Source organism: Tamandua tetradactyla, chromosome 4, assembly GCF_023851605.1.
Source record: "Tamandua tetradactyla isolate mTamTet1 chromosome 4, mTamTet1.pri, whole genome shotgun sequence".
In the NCBI taxonomy this organism is placed as follows: domain Eukaryota; kingdom Metazoa; phylum Chordata; class Mammalia; order Pilosa; family Myrmecophagidae; genus Tamandua; species Tamandua tetradactyla.
Window position 1 is genome coordinate 74,059,796 of NC_135330.1, and position 22,543 is coordinate 74,082,338.

The following is a 22,543-nucleotide window of genomic DNA, read 5'->3' on the forward strand; positions in this document are numbered from 1 at the left end:
ATTCACTGATATCATTGGGCATAAAAGCACAGAGGGTGATTTGGATGAATCCCCTGAGTTCCAGATATATTCTTCCCTGCCCGTTTACATGGCAACAATCCTACCTTTTCACGATAATCAGGTGAGATGTTTCCCTCCTCTCTAGTAACACCTTTCTTTGCCTGCCGTTCCACATGAGCAACCAAAGAGACCAGATGTAACTTCAAGTTTGGTGGAACCCTTTTGTGTCACTAAGGTTCGCGTTCCCCACTCTCCATTTTATGCAGTACAGCCTAAAGTAGAAGGAATGGGAAGCACAAATGGGTTCCTGCGTATGATAGTGAGAAAAGCAAATTCCTCTTCCATTACTTGGCTCCTGGCTCTTTGTATTTTGGCTATACACAGCTTAATATATTGGTTCAATGCAGATAGCGCATGATAGAAGATAGTGTTCTGATTCTGCAGGAAGTTACCCCCAAGCTGATGTCTTAGTTCAGTCTCTAATAGGCCATTCCAAAATAGTGTCAGACTAGTGACTTCCACGGAATAGGTAGGACATAGTAGGACTGTCAAATGCCATGGTCATGTATACTTTCTTAGTAAAATGGGTCCCTTGGTCTCAGGTAATCTTATGCAGGATCCCATGATTGTAAAACCAGGCAGGTATTATGTATGCCCTAAGAGAGTGGTGCTGGTAGAGGCATCTCAAACAGAGAAGATCATCCAACATCTGGGGTAAGATATCAATTCCTTCAGGATGGAAGGAATTCAATGCAGTCAACTTGCCACAAAGCAGCTGGGTTTTTGTTGTTTTTTTTTTTTTTGGTTTTGTTTTCCTTTAGCTGGTTGTTTTTATGCAGGATAGTTCCATACCAAGAGCCCAGAGTCAATGTGCTGCTGACAATTTGGTCACTGAGCAGAGATAGTAGCTGGACCAACTTTGGTGAGAGATCGCCCACACTGTTGGTCCACATATAACCTCCATCCTTGCCACTATGACTCCTCTGATGATGAGACACTGGTGCAAGTACTGAGGTAGCTGAGGACATCCACTGGACAATCCATAAGACACACAGTACCATCTACCTGGTTATTTCTCACCTCCTCTGTGGCTTCTGTGTTGGATGGCCTCTAGGAGGCATTGATACAACATACAAAGACCCACATGCTTTGTTCTTATTCTCTTCCGTCTATTTAAAATCCTCTTCTCTAAAACTCTATGCTTCCAATAATTTAATTGTACTCCTTCCAGGTCCCTGACATATCAGCCAAATAATTTTTCCAGGAGTTCATGTACATTTTGATACTAGGCTACTTCTTCCATATAAGATAGATAATCATCTGTTCTGCTCTCAGCTTTGCCTACCAGAGTCCTTCTTAGTGATACTGTAGAGAGAAGCAGTCCATTTTTGGTATACACCAATATATTAAGCTAACCCATCTGTGACTAGGATAAGGTGCTTCCCTCCTCTGTCAGTAGGTTTTTCTTTTCTTTTTTTTTACATGGGCAGGCACCGGGAATCGAACCCGTGTCCTCTGGCATGGCAGGCAAGCGTTCTTGCCTGATGAGCCACTGTGGCCCTGTCAGCAGGTTTTGATGGGCCTGTTATATGACCATAGATATGTGTAGAGAGAGAAACAGAATAAGTAAGCTGTGGCCACCTGTTTATGTAAGTTATATGTGTCCTTTGGGCCTGCTTGGGCCTGGTCCCAAGTTTACCATTTCCATTGCAGAAACATTTGCTGCCACTCCTATATGACATTGCTTTTCAAATGGTAAGCAGTTATCCGGTGGAGAAAGCATGACCTTGCTCTAGAATTCTAGGGAGTCTATGCAGTGAAATTCTCACTGAAGCTTGCCAGAGGTCAGCCTTATCTGCCGTGGCCATCCTTAGTACCATTGGGTCTGCAAGATGATAAGGCAAGCACAGAGCCCTCTCTTGATTTTGCACTATAGTGGCTCTCAGATATCTGCTGGATTAACTTGAGCTTTTTAAAAAAATTATATAAATCGAGTAAACCCAAGTGTGTTGCCTATCTATCTCTCATCTAGGAACGTAAAGGTCTAATAACCATAGCCACAGTTCTCTGCATTTGGCTCACTGCTTGAGCTATGCTGTCCATTAATAGCAATTACTTAAACCTTGCCATTGGATGGTTAGGTGTTGGCCCTGCCTCTTTTATTCTGGTATCTTGTCTTCTACAATGACCTTAAGGAGCCCAGTTTCAAGGCAGCCCTGACCCACAGAGGTCAGCCACCACTGAACTCAGAGATGTAGGTGGACCCCTCACTAGAGCATTCTTTATTGTTTTCCTAAAGGGGATACACTCTGGGCCCTCCTAGAAATTATAATCAGGTGGTGATCTTCAGTAATATATCCAGTCTAACATTCCCAGCTCTTTAAGACTTCAAATCTTGTCTTTGATGTTCCTCGATGTGATTACAGCATATCTACCTCATTTGCTAGAGGTTATCGTCATGTTCACGTTTTAGGGAGTCATACCAGAAGTAAATTAGGTACAGCTCCAGGTGTCCTTGCTGGAAAGTTAAATTCTAAGCATGACAGAGTGCTTCTGTGTCAGCAAACCCTAGACTATCCAATGTTATATTCCATAATAGTCCTGTTCTCAACCTCCTCCAGATCTACTCCCAAACATTTTTCGAGTCCCACAGGTACACATTACCCAGCTCCGGCAACTTTTTTTTTTTTTTTCTTAATCAATGTTTGTTAATTTTTAATTTTTAATTTTTTTAGAAATCATTCCATTCTACATATGCAATCAGTAATTCTTAATATCATCACATAAATGTATGATCATCATTTCTTAGTACATTTGCATCGATTTAGAAAAAGAAATAGCAAGACAACAGAAAAAGAAATAAAATGATAATATAGAGAAAAAATAAAAATAAAAAATACAAAAAATATATATAAAAAACAAACAAACAAGCAAACAAACAAAACTATAGCTCAGATGCAGCTTCATTCAGTGTTTTAACATAATTACATTACAATTAAGTAGTATTGTGCTGTCCATTTCTGAGTTTTTGTATCCAATCCTGTTGCACAGTCTGTATCCCTTCAGCTCCAATTACCCATTATCTTACCCTATTTCTAACTCCTGATAGTCTCTGTTACCAATGACATATTCCAAGTTTATTCGCTAATGTCAGTTCACATCAGTGAGACCATAGAGTATTTGTCCTTTAGTTTTTGGCTAGACTCACTCAGCATAATGTTCTCTAGGTCCATCCATGCTATTACATGCTTCATAAGTTTATCCTGTCTTAAAGCTGCATAATATTCCATCATATGTATATACCACAGTTTGTTTAGCCACTCGTCTGTTGATGGACATTTTGGCTGTTTCCATCTCTTTGCAATTGTAAATAATGCTGCTATAAACATTGGTGTGCAAATGTCCGTTTGTGTCTTTGCCCTTAAGTCCTTTGAGTAGATACCCAGCAATGGTATTGCTGGGTCGTATGGCAATTCTATATTCAGTTTTTGAGGAATCGCCAAACTGCCTTCCACAGTGGTTGCACCATTTGACATTCCCACCAACAGTGGATAAGTGTGCCTCTTTCTCCACATCCTCTCCAGCACTTGTTATTTTCTGTTTTGTTGATAATGGCCATTCTGGTGGGTATGAAATGATATCTCATTGTGGTTTTGATTTGCATTTCTCTAATGGCCAGGGACATTGAGCATCTCTTCATGTGCCTTTTGGCCATTTGTATTTCCTCTTCTGAGAGGTGTCTGTTCAAGTCTCTTTCCCATTTTGTAATTGAGTTGGCTGTCTTTTTGTTGTTGAGTTGAACAATCTCTTTATAAATTCTGGATACTAGACCTTTATCTGATATGTCATTTCCAAATATTGTCTCCCATTGTGTAGGCTGTCTTTCTACTTTCTTGAAGTTCTTTGATGCAAAAAAGTGTTTAATTTTGAGGAGCTCCCATTTATTTATTTCCTTCTTCAGTGCTCTTGCTTTAGGTTTAAGGTCCATAAAACCGCCTCCAATTGTAAGTTTCATAAGATATCTCCCAACATTTTCCTCTAGCTGTTTTATGGTCTTAGAACTAATATTTAGATCTTTGATCCATTTTGAGTTAACTTTTGTATAGGGTGTGATATACGGGTCCTCTTTCATTCTTTTGCATATGGATATCCAGTTCTCTAGGCACCATTTATTGAAGAGACTGTTCTGTCCCAGGTGAGTTGGCTTGACTGCCTTATCAAAGATCAAATGTCCATAGATGAGAGGGTCTATATCTGAGCACTCTATTTGATTCCGTTGGTCGATATATCTAACTTTATGCCAATACCATGCTGTTTTGACCACTGTGGCTTCATAATATGCCTTAAAGTCCGGCAGCGTGAGACCTCCAGCTTCGTTTTTTTTCCTCAAGATGTTTTTAGCAATTTGGGGCACCCTGCCCTTCCAGATAAATTTGCTTATTGGTTTTTCTATTTCTGAAAAATAAGTTGTTGGGATTTTGATTGGTATTGCATTGAATCTGTAAATCAATTTAGGTAGGATTGACATCTTAACTATATTTAGTCTTCCAATCCATGAACACGGTATGCCCTTCCATCTATTTAGGTCTTCTGTGATTTCTTTTAACAGTTTTTTGTAGTTTTCTTTGTATAGGTTTTTTGTCTCTTTAGTTAAATTTATTCCTAGGTATTTTATTCTTTTAGTTGTAATTGTAAATGGAATTCATTTCTTGATTTCCCCCTCAGCTTGTTCATTGCTAGTGTATAGAAATGATACAGATTTTTGAATGTTGATCTTGTAACCTGGTACTCTGCTGTACACATTTATTTGCTCTAGTAGTTTTGCTGTGGAGTTTTCCGGGTTTTCGACGTATAGTATCATATCGTCTGCAAACAGTGATAGTTTTACTTCTTCCTTTCCAATTTTGATGCTTTGTATTTCTTTTTCTTGTCTAATTGCTCTGGCTAGACCCTCCAACACTATGTTGAATAATAGTGGTGATAATGGACATCCTTGTCTTTTTCCTGATCTTAGGGGGAAAGTTTTCAATTTTTCCTCATTGAGGATGATATTAGCTGTGTGTTTTTCATATATTCCCTCTATCATTTTAAGGAAGTTCCCTTGTATTCCTATCCTTTGAAGTGTTTTCAACAGGAAAGGGTGTTGAATCTTGTCAAATGCCTTCTCTGCATCAATTGAGATGATCATGTGATTTTTCTGCTTTGATTTGTTGATATAGTGTATTACATTAATTTATTTTCTTATGTTGAACCATCCTTGCATACCTGGGATGAATCCTACTTGGTCATGATGTATAATTCTTTTAATGTGTTGCTGGATTTGATTTGCTAGAATTTTGTTGAGGATTTTTGCATCTATATTCATTAGAGAGATTTGTCTGTAGTTTTCTTTTTTTGTAATATCTATGCCTGGTTTTGGTATGAGGGTGATGTTGGCTTCATAGAATGAATTAGGTAGCTTTCCCTCCACTTCAATTTTTTTGAGGAGTTTGAGGAGAGTTGGTACTAATTCTTCTGGAATGTTTGGTAGAATTCACATGTGAAGCCGTCTGGTCCTGGACTTTTCTTTTTAGGAAGCTTTTGAATGACTAATTCTATTTCTTTACTTTTGATTGGTTTGTTGAGGTCATCTATTTCTTCTTGAGTCAAAGCAGGTTGTTCATGCCTTTCTAGGAACTTGTCCATTTCATCTACATTGTTGTATTTATTAGCGTAAAGTTGTTCATAGTATCCTGTTATTACCTCCTTTATTTCTGTGAGGTCAGTGGTTATGTCTCCTCTTCCATTTCTGATCTTATCTATTTGCGTCCTCTCTCTTCTTCTTTTTGTCAATCTTGATAAGGGCCCATCAATCTTATTGATTTTCTCATAGAACCAACTTCTTGTCTTATTGATTTTCTCTATTGTTTTCATGTTCTCAATTTCATTTATTTCTGCCCTAATCTTTGTTATTTCTTTCCTTTTGCTTGTTTTGGGGTTAGTTTGCTGTTCTTTCTCCAGTTCTTCCAAGTGGACAGTTAATTCCTGAATTTTTGCCTTTTCTTCTTTTCTGATATACGCATTTAGGGCAATAAATTTCCCTCTTAACTTGCCTTTGCTGCATCCCATAAGTTTTGATATGTTGTGTTTTCATTTTCATTCGCCTCGAGATATTTACTAATTTCTCTTGTAATCTCTTCCTTGACCCACTCGTTGTTTAAGAGTGTGTTGTTGAGCCTTCATGTATTTGTGGATTTTCTGGCACTTCGCCTATTATTGATTTCCAACTTCATTCCTTTATGATCTGAGAAAGTGTTGTGTATGATTTCAATCTTTTTCAATTTGTTGAGACTTGCTTTGTGACCCAGCATATGGTCTATCTTTGAGAATGATCCATGAGCACTTGAGAAAAAGGCGTATCCTGTGTTGTGGGGTGTAATGTCCTATAAATGCCTGTTAAGTCTAGCTCATTTATTTTAATATTCAAGTTCTCTATTTCTTTATTGATCCTCTATCTAGATGTTCTGTCCATTGATGAGAGTGGCGAATTGAAGTCTCCAACTATTATGGTAGAAGTGTCTATTTCCCTTTTCAGTGATTGCAGTGTATTCCTCACGTATTTTGGGGCATTCTGGTTTGGTGCATAAATATTTATGATTGTTATGTATTCTTGTTTAATTGTTCCTTTTATTAATAGATAGTATCCTTCTTTGTCTCTTTTAACTGTTTTACATTTGAAGTCTAATTTGTTGGATATTAGTATAGCTACTCCTGCTCTTTTCTGGTTGTTATTTGCATGAAATATCTTTTCCCAACCTTTCACTTTCAACCTATGTTTATCTTTGGGTCTAAGATGTGTTTCCTGTAGACAGCATATAGAATGCTCCTGTTTTTTAATCCATTCTGCCAGTCTATGTCTTTTGATTGGGAAATTCAGTCCATTAACATTTAGTGTTATTACTGTTTGGGTAATACTTTCCTCTACCATTTTGCCTTTTGTATTATATATATCATATCTGATTTTCCTTCTTTCTACACTCTTCTCCATACCTCTCTCTTCTGTCTTTTCATATCTGACTCTAGTGCTCCCTTTAGTATTTCTTGCAGAGCTGGTCTCGGTCACAAATTCTCTCAGTGACTTTTTGTCTGAAAATGTTTTAATTTCTCCCTCATTTTTAAGGACAATTTTGCTGGATATAAAAGTCTTGGTTGGCAGTTTTTCTCTTTTAGTAATTTAAATATATCATCCCACTGTCTTCTAGCTTCCATGGTTTCTGTTGAGAAATCTACACATAGTCTTATTGGGTTTCCCTTGTATGTGACAGATTGTTTTTCTCTTGCTGCTTTCAAGATCCTCTCTTTCTCTTTGACCTCTGACATTCTAACTAGCAAGTGTCTTGGAGAACGCCTATTAGGGTCTATTCTCTTTGGGGTGCGCTGCACTTCTTGGATCTGTAATTTTAGGTCTTTCATAAGAGTTGGGAAATTTTCAGTGATAATTTCTTCCATTAGTTTTTCTCCTCCTTTTCCCTTCTCTTCTCCTTCTGGGACACCCACAACACGTATATTTGTGCGCTTCATATTGTCATTCAGTTCCCTGATCCCCTGCTCAAATTTTTCCATTCTTTTCCCTATAGTTTCTCTTTCTTTTTAGATTTCAGATGTTCCATCCTCCAGTTCACTAATTCTATCCTCTGTCTCTTTAAATCTACCATTGTAGGTTTCCATTGTTTTTTTCATCTCTTCTACTGTGTTTTTTAATCCCATAAGTTCTGTGATTTGTTTTTTCAGACTTTCCATTTCTTCTTTTTGTTGATCCCATGCCTTCTTCATGTCCTCCCTCAATTTATCAATTTGGTTTTTGAAGAGGTTTTCCATTTCTGTTCGTATATTCAGAATTAGTTGTCTCAGCTCCTGTATCTCATTTGAGCTATTGGTTTGTTCCTTTGACTGGGCCATATCTTCAATTTTCCTGGTGTGATTTGTTATTTTTTGCTGGCGCCTGGGCATTTAACAGATTTCCCTGAGTGTGGGACCCAGCAGGTTGAAAGACTTTCCTTTGAAGTCTCTGGGCTCTGTTTTTCTTATCCTGCCCAGTACGTGGTGCTTGTCTGTCTGCGGGTCCCACTAGCAAAAATGTTGTGGCTCCTTTAACTTTGGAAGACTCTCGCTGCTGGATGTGTGGTGGAGACAGAGGAAAGGTTGTAGGTGGTTTTAATGGCTTCAAATTGTGAAATCCTGGGATCTGAATTCCTTGAGAGAGGGATTCCACCTGAGTTGCGTTTCACCCCTCCCACGGGGAAGGTTCAGGTGGTAGAGAGCCCTAAAAGCAGTCTGTTTCTGCGTTTGGGGCAGTTGTAACCTATGTAATCCCAGTGCTGAGCCCAGAAGCAACCAAGCCTCTGCAGAAACAGCCACAGAACGCTCTTATTCGCCCCCTTTCCTCTTTTTCAGTTAGCCCAATAGGCGACTTCCGCCTTGATCAGTTTTGCCTGAGCTGAGGGCATATTTTTAGTAGTCAGAAGTTGTTCCTTAATGCCACTATTGGTGTTAGGTTGGGCTCAGTCTCTACTACTGTTGGAGACTCTTTCCTTTCCCTCCGGGAAGTTGCCTGTGTGGGGAGGGTCGCCAACTGCCACGGCTTCGGGAACCGCTGTTCCGAGGCTACCAGCCGGCCCAGGAAGCCACGCGTGGGGGAGAGGCTCCGGTCGCTGCGGCTTTGGGAACCCGATCCAAAGCTCTCAGCTGGCCCGGGAAGGAGGGAGGGAGGGGCTCTGGCCGCCAGCCGCCTCGGCCCGGGGAAGCGCGCGCCTCTTGGGGACCTCACCACAGCGGAGTCTCTTAGCCGGTCCAGCCGGTCCGGAATGGGGTACGCTGTGTGTCTGGTTTCTGTCGTGGCTCCGGGAGCTGTTCTGTACTGTTTCTAGTTCTTTAGTAGTTGTTCTGGAGGAGGAACTAAGACCCGTGCGCCTTACTAAGCCGCCATCTTCTCCGGAAGTCCCCTCCGGCAACTCTTTTGGTGAATAAGCTACTTTCTCCCAGAGTAGGAACTGTCTTTGCCCGCTTGGACAATGCTGAGGCCTGATTTTAGTTACTGGTGTAGAGCCAATGAAGAGAGATGTGCGGGTGGGGGATAATCTTGCAAGACTGTGCCTTAGGTGAGGTCTTTGCATGGTCTTCAGCAAGGGGAAGCTGCTCTCCTTTATTAAAGGAGAGTGCCTGCTTCTGTCAACTTGGAGGGTTCAGAGGAATCAAGAATTCAAATATCCCTACCCCACATTTCAAGGACCTACTCTTTCCATATCAAAGCCCTAACTTCAGGAAGGTGACCTCTGCCACTGCTGCATAATCAGTCTCTTTTGTAGCATGTCACTCTTGAATGATTCTGGCTTTTCCTGTAAGCTTCAGCCTCTCCTATAACTAGGGCAAAGACTGGTAATCTTGGCTCTATCAATCAGACACATCCATGCAGGTCTCTCACTTAGATGATAGGCAAACAAAGAAGCAGGGATATAGTCCTGACACTAAATTTGGCAAAAGTGGAGGTAGTGGTGATAGCTACATATATTTTCCAGAGGCAAGTAGGGTGATTATTTTAATGACTGTGTACTGCACCAGGGGTGTAAATGGTGCATGTATAGGTAATGAGGACTTCATAGAATTGGGTCTTCCCTATGATTTTTTTTTTTTTTTTTTTTTGCTATTTAAAGTTTTATTTCTGAGTTGCAAAGATTACTTCCCTTTCCCCATGTTTTCAGACTTTTCTGTATTTCCCATTTCAATCTTGACTGTCACAATCAGACAGACAGAAAGCGCGAGGACCTTTTTTTCTTGCATCTATAGTGTAATTCCCATGATTTTAAACACCGTGAAGTCTCCAAGTCTATTTTAGTGGTCCTTCTAGAGATACTATGAGCTTCCCATATTGCTGAGGAGATCACAGACATGCTACACCCCTCCTTTCCCCCTCTTACTTGTTTGCATGAAGATGTTTCAATATGATTCCATTTGCACTCCAAGGAAGTGTTTGGTATCAACCATGAAAACAAGTTACCGAGAGGTGGAATAGTCAGACCTTATATCTAGAATCCAAAACCAGAAACAACCATCAACAGATGCTCATCAGTGTGGGAACTCTACACGGTTTGCTCGATACATGATTTCGCTCAGTGACTGGACCTCCTCTTCCTGGAGTGTATAAAAACCCATCCCTAGGGCGCAACTGAGTCCCTCACCTTCTATGCAAAGCAGGGCCTGTGGAACCACCATTCACTAAGACTGACCCAAGCAGCTGGCCTCCCTGGGGGACTGGCCATGAAGGGAACTCTTCCCCTTCTCTTATGGATACTTTGTGCACTTTAGTAATGAACTGGTCATTTACTGAAAATCTGTTGAGCCAGAGCCTGTATTCCTGTGATGCACTATGTAGTCACTCACTCCACACATATCTTTTTTTTTTTTTTTTTTTTTGGCTTTTTCCAAGGGAATGTATTAGATTATAAATTTACAAATTTGGACATTCAATAAAGATGTCCAAATTCAGGCATCAACAAGAGGATACCATCACTGAAGAAAGGCCGATGGCATCCAGGTTTCTCTGACACGTGAGAAGGCACATGGCTACGTCTGCTGGCCCTTCTCTCCTGGGTAGGTTTCATAATAGCTCTCTTAGCTCCTGTGGTTCCTTCTGGCTTCTCCTGGGGGTGTTTTCTCTTTTCTTAGCTTCTCCTGGCTCTCTTAAAGGCATTCAGCAAGCTGATTATGATCCACCTTGAATGGGCGGGGTCACATCTCCATAGAAACAACCTAATCTAAAGGTCCCATCCAACAATATCTGCCCCTACAAGATTGGATTGAAAGAACATAGGCTTTCCTGGGGGTATATAACAGATTCAACAGCATTTAAGGGAAACAAAGGAGGATGGAGTCCAGAACTGTAGTCAGGGACCTTCCTCAGTTTCCCTTTTGGTCATATTCTGCACCTGACCCAGATGGGATCAGTCATTAGGCATTAGGTTTAGGTTGGACAGACGATTTCACAGATGGATCCTCCCCAGCCCTGAAAGCAGAAGCAAGTTTTCGTGGGCAAGTAGGTTATTTTGGGAAATGATCCAAGACTGATCCAGACTGGAGATGTGAGAGAGGGAAGAAGGGAGACCAACACAAGAGGGTTGTTTTAGTTTCCTGTTTCTCAAGCAAATACCCGGCAATGGCTTGGCATAAACAGTGGGAACTGACTGATTCACAGTTTTGAGGCTAGGAGGAGTCCAGATCAAGGTATCATCAAGGCAAGCCTTTCTTTCTGGCATTCTGGGCTGGCTGACGGGGATCCTTGGTCCTGGGCTCCTCTGTCATGTGGTAAAGCACACGGCAGCTGCCTCCAACCTCTCCCTTATCATCTGGGTTCTACTGACCTTTGGCTTCTGGCTGTTCCCTTTGTGGCTTTCTCTTTATATGTGAGAGAAATATGTTAGGTCCTTTTCTCATCAAAAGGTCATGTTTACAAGGGTCCACACCCACAGGAATGGATTAAGTTTAAGAACAGTTTTTTTTTCTTCTGTGATACATAGCCCCAAGCCATCACAGAGTTGTTTGGGAGCCTGTTCCTTCCACTGGGTCCACTGAGAAGCCACAGAGTATGTGCTTCCATCTTGTCTGCCTGAGATTAGAAACGAGAGCAGATGACCTCCTCATCCATGCCCGGCTGGTCAAGAGTTGCCCCCCGGGAAGTGAGCTGCCCCTCACTCCTAGGTTTTGCAGGCCCGGGTTGCTGAGTGGGCTTCCAGGGGCGTCCCAAACCATCCCATAATGAAGCATCAGAGGAGTCCAGGGCAGAAAGGAAGAACAGAGCAGTGTGGCCAAGGCAAGGCACTGTTCAGTTAAAGCTGTGTAGAGCTGGTGGCACAGCAGGGGCTGCGGTAAGAGGGCCGAGAGCCAGGAGATTCACCCAGGGCTTCTGATGCAGGTTTCCTTGGTCTCTTTCTGTGGTGGGACCAGGTATTCACGCCGTGCAGGTAGAGGCTGCAGGTGAATACTTGCACAGTATACCGTTATGATCCCAAAGTATTTAGGATGATTACAAACTCTACTACTAACAATATCATTCCTTGGACAAGCCAGCCCTTTCATCCTGAGAAAATGTCAGCCACCCTAGAACAGGGACTTGACCAGTGAGGAAAGGTTTACATTTATATAAGCAGGTTTAAGAGAGAATCACTTTATCAAAAGCCTGAATCAGACAGCTCAAGGCTGTAAAAAGAAGCAAATACCTACAACTTAGGAGCTTGAAAAATCTGCCCAGGAAGAATAAGCAGGCTCACTTTCAGTTGGAGTTTCATACAAGGGTGGCTGTGTTTTTGGGAACTGAGAGAACTTTGAGACTGGATCCCTGAAGCAGAGAATAGGAGATTATAAATATAACCGGATTCTGTCCTCAGTTTAGGAATTTTCTTATATAAATGCTTCTCATTTGACTCTGGGGTGTCCGCAGGAAGAAGCCACCAGGGGGCGTTCTTTCCCGGCACCAACCCTGACGTGGAGACGAGCTGGTGATGGCTTCTGTGCTCTGCTTCCTGAAGGCAGGGTACGGAATACCACCGCCAATTTGATTTTTGGGTCCAAGATGATGAATATTGTAATCTCCCAGTTCCATTCTTTGGGAGACTTGAGGAAGTTGACGCTGGGCTAGATCTTGGTCCAGCCCACTTCTCCCCATCAGGCGTGGGCTCCACCATCAGCTGGACCGCCTTTTTGGGGATTACGTGGTGATTGACAGACAGGTCGCCTGTGCCGGCTGAGGCTCCGAAGTAGCAGCCGGAGGGGGCCACACGCCAGTGATGTCGATGCAATTCTTCCACTCCTTCTTCTCCTCCGGTTTTTGTCCTCCCATCACCGTCACACGGCCCCGGGAACAGCACACTGGCCAGGAAGGGGTCATGGACTCCAGTTGTGCAGCCGCCAGCTCCGACCAGCATCCATCCTTGCTGTGGTCATAGGACAGGGAGCCCCTGTTCACCATCACCGAGATGGACGGGACAGATGCGCAGGGATCTCATCAGTGGGATTCGTGTCCAGGAAGGCTAAGCCCTAGAAGTTGTCTTTGCTTCCAAGTACAGGCCGTGGCACGAGGAGGTCCCGGGTATACCAGAGGGCGCTGCCATCCCCACGCAGCTGCTTCTTCCCTGTACCGAGACATTGACATGGACGTGCATCTCCCAGTCCTTGAGGAAGCAAGGCTGGTGATTCCAGAGAGAGCCCTTTTGGTTACGTTTGTCATCAGAGGTCAGACGCACATATGGCTGGTGAGACTTGTGCTGCCTTGGAAGTCCAGAGGGGCATGGAGCTGGAATCCGCCCCTTGATAGGGCTTGATGAGCCAATGCTCCTGCTTGAGATGTTGGCTGTCGCCCTCGATTACATCCGAGGTCACCGGCCCTAGCAACAGGAAAGAAGTAGAGTGAAGTGGAACCTTAGGTCCGGAAGCCCAGGCCTTCCTGGGCTCCCCCAGCCCCAGCCCCAGAGCCTAGTCTAGCCTTCCTCCACCTCTCCTCTCCTCTTGGCTCTACACATAGCTTTTTATGAATTGTGTTTCTGCTCGAAATAGCTAGAGCTTGTCTGTTGCTTGTAACTAAGTACTCTAAGTATTCAGTAATCAGAATATTAAATGGTTTATAAAATGTTGCTTGGTGAGTATGTACAAGTAGGGAAATTAAGAAACAATGGGAAAGCTTTTGTGGGGGTTAAAAGGCAGTGAGTGGTGTGATAATTATTCTTTTGTAAGTATCACTCTGGAGCTTAGAGTGTGGAGAACCGATTGGGAGGTGGGCCTCAAAACTGGAGACAATGTGACCTCCAGGAGGCTGTTGTAATAATGAAGGCAAGAATTCAAGTTAGGAGGCTAGGTATGGGGCAGTGATAATGGAGAAGAAAGACAGATCCAGGAAATATTGGGGAGAAATTAAGATTGATGAGATCTAAGGGAAGGAGTGAAGGCTGACTAAAGTCACCCTGGGCAACTGAGTGAGAGGGAATATTATTTATTGAGGTGAGGAAGTAGAAGGAGGAATAGGTGTGGGATAATTCTTGTTGGAAATGTTGAATTTCAGGCTTCCTTGAAGCATTCATGTAGAGACATTCAGAAGACAGTTGAATATGCAATGATTAAACTTGGGTGAGAGATCAAGTCTAGAAAGATTTGTGAATCAAGAGTTTATAGGTGATTATTGAGACCATGGGTATGAGATGGCCAAGAGAGAGGGTACAGAAATAAAAATGTGAAGTGACCAAGACAGCTAGAATTTGAAGAACAGAGTACTGGAGAGGAGGCATCTATAAAGAGATGAGGTTTTATATCTTCTTGAGTCTTTGACTACATGTCAGTATATACATGTGGTGGGTGAAACTCCATGAGCTTGAGAAAACAACAAATTCAAGGCAAAGAGCAATCATTAGGGAGCTGTAGATAAAAAATTCCCACGAACACATGCAAATTGCTAAATACACGAGACATTTACTAGAGGTGCATTAAGGGGCATGCCTTAATGATGGGTTGCAACTAGTCCTAGGAGAAAAGCTACTTTTAAAATATTTCCAGTAAAACTTAATAGCGACTTGCAAAATAGTCAAATGGAATCATAAGCAACACAACTACCTACCAAAATTTAGTGCAACATTCTTTCAAGCAACACAACAAAGTCAACAATGTAAAATTCACTTCTGGCATCCAATAAAAAGGCTCTGTACATGGTGAGAACCAGGAAATATGACACCTAGCCAAGAGAAAACTAGTCAATACAAGCATGCTCAGAAATGAGAGTAGTGATGAAATTAGCAGACATAAATCTAAAAACAGCTATTATAAATATGCTCAATATACTTAAAATAGAAAACAAAAAAAGAGGTACAAAAGATATAAAAAAGAACCTCAAATTGCTAGGCATGAAATATACAGTGGCTGAAATGAATAATTCATTGGATGGAATTAACAGATAAAATGTTAGAGAAGAAAAGATCCAAAACTTCAAGATGTACCAACAGAAACTATGCAAAATGAAGAACAAAGAGAAAAAAAGACTGATAAAACAGAGCCTCAGTGTGCTGGTTTGAAAGGAGGTATGCACCTAGAAAAGCCACGTTTTAATCAAAATCCCATTTCATAAAGGTAGAATAATCCCTATTCAATACTGTATGTTTGAAACTGCAATCAAAACATCTCCCCAGAGATGTGATTAATCAAGAGTGGTTGTTAAGCTGGATTAGGTGATGACATGTCTCCACCCATTTGGGTGGGTCTTGAGAAGTTTCTGGAGTCCTGTAAAAGAGGAAACATTTTGGAGAATGAAGGAGATCCAGAGAGAGCAGAGAAAAATGACATAGCCACAAGAAGCAGGGAGCCCACAAGCCAATGACCTTTGGAGATGAAGAAGGAAAACGCCTTCTGGGGAGCTTCATGAAACAGGAACCCAGGAGGGAAAGCTAGAAGATGATGCTGTGTTCACCATGTGCCCTTCCAGATGAGAGAGAAACCACGACTGTGTTTCCCATGTGCCTTCTCACTTGAGAGAGAGACCTTGAACTTCATTGGCCTTCTTGAACCAAGGTGTCTTTCCCTGAATGCCTTAGATTGGACATTTCTATAGACTTGTTTTAATTGGGACATTTTCTCAGCCTTAGAACTGTAAACTAGCAATTTATGAAATTCCCCCTTTAAAAGCCATTCCGTTTCTGGTATACTGCATTCTGGCAGCTAGCAAACTAGAACACTCAGTGACCTATGAAACCAGATCAAGTAGGCTGAAAACATATAAAGGAGTCCCATAAGTAGGAGAAAGATTGGGGGAGAACAAACACTTGAACAAATAATGCAAAATATTGTCCAAATTTGGTGTTCAACTCTAAGAAACTCAAGCAACCTCAAGCAGGATAAACACAAATAAAACCATGCCAATGCATATCATAATTAAAAAAAAAGAATAGGAGAAAATCTTGAAAGCAGCTATAGCAAAAGTACATGTTATATAGGGAGGAACAAAGATAAGAAAAATATAGACTTCTTGTCAGAAAATATTTAGGCCAGAAGAAAAATGGAATGACATCTTTAAAGCACCATAAGAAAGAAAGAATTAAAGAACTGTCAACCTAGAATTCTATAGCTAGCAAAAATAACTTTTAAAAATGTGGGCAAAAGAATGTCTTTTTCAGATGAATAAAATCTGAGTGTTTTTTTTTTCCAGTTAAAATAATTTCTTTAGGCAAAAAAGAAAATAATATCAGTGAAAACTTCTAGTGATATTTGCCAGAAATGGTCACTATGTAAGTTAACAATATTAATTTTCTTTCTTAGTTTTATAATTTTCTTTAAAAGGTAATTCATTTTAAACTGGTATGGCTATATTAATATCAGAGAAAGTCAATTTCAGAAAAAAGAATGTTACCAAAGATTAAAGGCCCATTTAATAATGATAAAAGGGTCAATGAACCAAGAAAAATAACTTATGTATACATCTAAACACAGACTTTCAAATTAAATAAAGGAAAATCTGACAGACATAAAAGCAAAAGAGAGAAATCCATAATTGTAGTTAGATATTTCAATATTCCTCTTTCGGTAATTGATAGAACAAGTGGACAGAAAACCCATAACCAAAAAGATGATAAATTGGCATAACTGATATTTATAGAACATTTCACCACAAATGGTAAAATACACATTCTTTCAAATGCATATGGAACACCCACCAAACTTGACAATATGTTGAGTCATAAAATAATTCTTAATAAATTTAAAATAATTGGAACAATACAGGTCATGTTCTCACGCACTTCTAAATTACCTAGAGGTCATATAAGAAATCATAAGATAAATTAGGAACTATTTTGAACTGAATGAAAGTGAAAAGACAACAGTAAAAATTTGTGGGATTGGCTAAAACTAATATAAGTTTTTAATGCCTGTATTAGAAAAGAAGGGTCTAAAACCAATTATCTATGCTTACACTTTAAAAACCTGGTAAAAGTAGAGAAACTTAAATTCAAAGTAAGAATAAATATATTAGCACATATCACTGAAATATAAAAGAAACATCAATAAAATAAAAAAACTGGTTCCTTTAAAGAAATCAGTGAAGTTTATAAAACTCAAGCTTGACTGATGAGAAAGAGAGAGTGAGAATAAGAGAGAGAGGGAGAGCATAAATTTCAAATTTCTTAGGGGGTGAAAGAGGGAGTGTTTTAGTTTGCAAGAAATGCAATATACCAGAAGCTGAATGGCTTTTAAATAGGGGGAATTTATTAAGTTGCAAGTTTACAGTTCTAAGGCTGTGAAAATATCCAAATTAAGGCAAGGCTATAAAAATGTCTAAACTAAGGCATCCAAGGAAAGATACCTTGGTTCGAGAAGGCTGATGACATCTGCAGTTTTTCCCTCAGCTAGAAAGGCATATGGCAATGTTGGCTAGCTTTCTCTTGAGGCTTGTCCAATGGCTTTTCTGGGGATGTTTTCCTTCTGTGTCTCCAAAGGTTTCTAGTTGTGCGGGCTTTGTCGGCACTGAAGCTTTTTCCAAAGTGTTTCCATCTTAAAGGACTCCAGTAAGCAACCCCACCTTGAATGGGTGGAGACAGATCTCTATGGAAACCATCTAATCAAAAGTTACCACCCACAGTTGGGTGGGTCACATTTCCATGGAAACAATCAGAAAGCTCCCACCCTGCAGTATTGAATAAGAATTAAAGAACTTGGCTTTTCTGGGGTACATGACAAATTCAAACCCTCACAGGGAGCAAAACTACATACCATATATCCATTAAAGGGATAATCATAGAAAATTATGAAAAAAGTATGGGCCAATAATTTCGAAAACCTATAGGAAATAGACAAATTCCTTGAAAGAAACAAATGATCAAAACTGAGTAAAGTAAAAATAAAAATCTGGAAAACCCTATATCAATCAATTTTGAAACTCCCACAAAGAAAAATTCAGGCCCAATCATTTAAGGAATAAATGATACCAATCCTAAGCAAACTCTTTCAGAAAAGGGATGAGGAGGAAACATTCCCCAACTTATTTTATGAGGCCAGCATTAACCTAATACTCAAACCAAACCAGCCATCATCATATTTATTGATGTAGCAAGAAAGGAAATCTATGAACCAATATCCTTCATATACATAGGCATGCAAAAATCTTCAACAAATGTTAGCAAACCAAATCTATCAATATATAAAAAGGCTAACATGCCATGGACTAGGGAGGCATATAATAGTAATGCAGTGTTATTTCAGCCTTTGAAAATTTAACAATGTAATCTCCAAATTAACTGAATAAATGAGAACTATCATATGATCATCTCAGTAGATGCAGAAAAAAAAGCATTTGGCAAACTGAATTCCCAATCATGTTAAAAACTCTCAACAATTTAGGTATAGAAAGAAGTTTCTTAATTTCAATAAAGGGAATCTATCAAAACCTATAGCTTTATCATACTTAATGGTGAAAGAATGAATACTTTTCTCTAAAATCAGGAAAAAGAAAGAGATGTCTACTCTTATCACATTTATTTATTTGAGGTCTTCATAGTGGAATAAAGCAATAAAAATAAATAGAAAGCTTAAACCTTCGATAGAGGAAGTAAAACTGTGTTGATTCACAGATAATATATGTAGAAAATACTAATGATTCCCGGAGCCTGCCCATGCCAACAAACAAACAAACAAACAACAACAACAAAAAACAACTAATGAAATTATTAAAAAAAAAGCAACTAGAAATAATAAAATAGTTGAGCAGGTGTGCTGGCTTGAAAGGATTACGTACCCTAGAAAAGCCATGTTTTAATCCTGATCCAATCTTGTGAGAGCAACTGTTTCTTTTAATCCCTATTCAGTACTATGTGTTGGAAATTTGTTTAGATTGTCTCCACGGAGATGTGAATCACCCAATTGTGGGTATTAACCTTGATTAGATGGAGATGTAACTCCACCCATTTCAGGTGGGTCTTGATTACTTTACTGGGATCCTTTAAGGGAGGAAGCATTTTGGAAAAAGCTGGAGAGAGAGAGACACAAGTGAGCCGTGAGAACTACCAGAGCCCATGCAGCTAGTGACCTTGAGAGATGAAGAAGGAAAATGCGACTGGGGGAGCTTCATCAAAGAAGAAGCCTGGTGAGGAAGCTAGCAGACATCACCATGTTCGTAATGTGTCTTTCCAGTTGAGAGAGAAACCCTGAATGTCATCAGCCTTCTTGAACTCAGATATCTTTCCCTGGATGCCTTGAAACTGGACATTTCTATAGTCTTGCTTTAATATTGGGTGTTTTCACAGGCTTAGAACTATAAACTTGCAACTTAATATATCCCCCTTTTTAAAAGTCATTCCATTCCTGGTATACCACATTCCAGCTGCTAGCAAACTAGAACAGTAGGTGTGTTAGTTTGCAAGTTGCCAGAATGTGATATACCTGAACTGGAATGGTTTTTATGAAGAGGAATTTAATAACTTACAAGTTTATAGGTCTAAGGAAATTAAGTGTCCAAATTAAGGCACCAACAAAAGGCTACCTTCACTCAAGAAAGGTTGATGGGTTAGGCACACCTCTGTTAGCTGGGAACACCGCAGAATCATGAAACAGAGAGTCTACCAGCCAGTGACTTTTGGAGATGAATATGAAAATGCCTCCCGGGGAGCTTCATGAAATAGGAAGCCAGGAGAGAAAGCTAGCAGACGTTGCCATGTTCGACATGTGCCTTTCCAGATGAGAGAGAAACCCTGACTGTGTTTGCCATGTGCCTTCTCACTTGAGAGAGAAACCCTGAACTTCATCGGCCTTCTTGAACCAAGGTATCTCTCCCTGGATGCCTTAGATTGGACATTTCTATAGACTTGCTTTAATTGGGACATTTTCTCAGTCTTTAGAACTGTAAACTTGCAACTTATTAAATTTCCCTTTTGAAAAGCCATTCCATTTCTGGTATACTGCATTCTGGCAGCTAGCAAACTAGAACATGGATAAACTAATTATATATCTATTCAAAGACAGAAATACAACTTGGAAGTAAGAAATAAATAAATACAGTTACATACAATATTCAGGACGAACACCGAAAACGTGCTACATAAAAGAAGCCAGACACAAAATAGTACATAATGTATAATGCCAGATATACGAAAGTATAAGAAAAGACATATTTAATATATAATGACAGAAAATAGATTAGTGGTTGGCTGGGAGTTGGTGGGATGGATAACTGGAAGGGGCACAAAGGAACCTTTTGGTGTGGAGAAATGTTTACATTTTGATGTTGGTGGTGGTTATAGAAGTGTCTACATTTGTCGAAACTGTATACTACACAATCAAAATAAATGCATTTTATTTTATGTAAATTATATCTCAATAAAGTTGATTTGAAAAAGATATAGATTGCTAGAATGGATAAAAACAGAATAAAACCACTGCTGCTTGCAAGAGAAGCCTCAAAAATATATAGATACAGACATGTTGCAAGTAAAAAATGGAAAAATATATTCACCTAATAGTAAGAGCAATAACAAACCAAACAGATCAAAACAACATCAATACCAATAGCCTATATGGGATTCTTACCTTATGGAATTGATGTTGTAGTTGGGAAGGACAATCTTATAATTAGACAGATACATGTATAATTAAAATTGTAAGCCCTTATATATTTGTAACATTAATATGAAAAATGAAAAATCATTGCTTAAAATAATAGATTATATTGTCTTTTATTTATAGAAAGTACTTTTTTTTTTATAGAAAGTACTTTTATGTTTTTTTTTTGGAAAAAGTAATGGATAAAAATGAGGATATAAATTATTTAACAAATCTAAAATGGAAATGGAATCTGAGGAGAGAGATACAGTGACAGCTGGAGGGGAATCTGGAATTAAGAAAGCATTTATTTTTAAAAGGAAAGATTTGATCAGGTCTAACAGGAACAGCCAGGAAAGTGAGAGCAGTTTCTTGAACAAAGGTTCTTGAACAAAGGCATGCACACAGGTTTGGGCAGACAGAAAAGGTTGCTAGGAATGCTAGCAAAAGATTGGTATAATTGATGGACCATGCAGATTAGCTGGGGAAGGAAAGATGGGAAGACTCAAGAGCACTGATTCAGAGAGAGTGGACTGGCTCACTGAGGGAGTGTTTTTTATCTTCTTTTCTTTTTTTTTTTTTTGCATGGGCAGGCACCGGGAATTGAACCCGGGTCTCCGGCATGGCAGGCGAGAACTCTGCCTGCTGAGCCACCCTGGCTCGCCCTTATTGTATTTTCTTTTATTTTTCCATGGGCAGGCGCCGGGGATCGAATCCGGGTCTCCGGCATGGCAGGTTGGAATTCGGGAGTGGTTTTAAAAAGAGAAGAGCAGAGCAGAAAATGGACTCTGAAAGGACATCTTCATTTGGTTGGATGGGAACTTTCCTCCCCACCTCCCACTGCCAAAATACTGGGAAAAATAGAGTCAGGGGGAGGGAACCACGAAATTGAAAAGATAAAGAGATAGCACAGTTACTAAAATAGTCTCCATCATGTGAATCCCTTGTTCATGAATGGAGTGTATTTTTTGTTTGTTTGTTTATTATAGAAGAATGCAGCACAGAGCTTGTCTATACAGTGGGTACTCAATGCTAAGTGAATGAAATAATAATAAATGCAAATTTCTTATGCCAATCTTGAACATCCTCTATTTCCTGTCTTTCCAGTACATTTTTCTTTGGCAGCTAAAAATAGTCAAGTAATTACTCTAGTGAAGCAATAGAATTGTAATTGGTGTTTGCAGTCAGATAGAATTTGGTTCAAACCCCAAATTTACCAATATACCAGTGATCATGGGCAGTGTCCACCAAAAGTTCCCCTTCCTTCCTGCTCCCTTGTGTTTTGGGGACACAAGGACGTTGGAGAAAAAGATCTTTCTCCAGATGGCAGTTTCACCTTCTAAGATGGTATGCTTTTTAAATTACTATGTGTAAAGTCACTAGGAAGTTTCTAGGGATGCAAAGATGATTTTAAACAGATACTCCTCTAAAGACATTTTGAGTTTGATGAAGCCAGACATAAACAAAGGTAACACAAGACATGGTGAAAGTCGCTAACAGTTAAGTAGAAACCGACTTCTAGGGAAAATCTCAGAAATAGTTATTTCTAAGGGAAGGGTGCAGATAGGGTGCTTTAGAAGCAAGTAGCATTTGAATGGGATTCTGAGGGTTGAGCAGAATTTCAATGAGAAGAGGGAAAAAGTAAGGAGCAGCCTAGGTTATGTAGGAAAAGTCTAATGAAAGGTAGACAGTGAATGGTGTGGAAAGTTTGGAAGCTTTTGGGGGTCAGCGGCAAATGGTCAGGGATATATTAATTCAATATATACAGTGAATTAATTCAACAATTCACTGTTTTCGTTCCTACCTTCAGAAGTTTATTCGTAGGTGAACAGGAAAATAAAACAAGTACATAAAACATGTAAAACTAGTGGGCTTCATGAAAAGAAGAGATTACACCCAGTTTTGAAGATTCTTCTGGCTGCAATGTTTTACCCTGGAAACTACACACACAAGT

The 22,543-nt window shown here is 39.9% G+C and overlaps 1 pseudogene; it reads right to left on the bottom strand.

Annotated features, from left to right (window-relative positions):
- Positions 1-12,444: 12,444 nt before the first annotated feature.
- LOC143680292 (vesicular integral-membrane protein VIP36 pseudogene) lies at positions 12,445-13,547 on the bottom strand (annotated as a pseudogene).
- Positions 13,548-22,543: the final 8,996 nt, after the last annotated feature.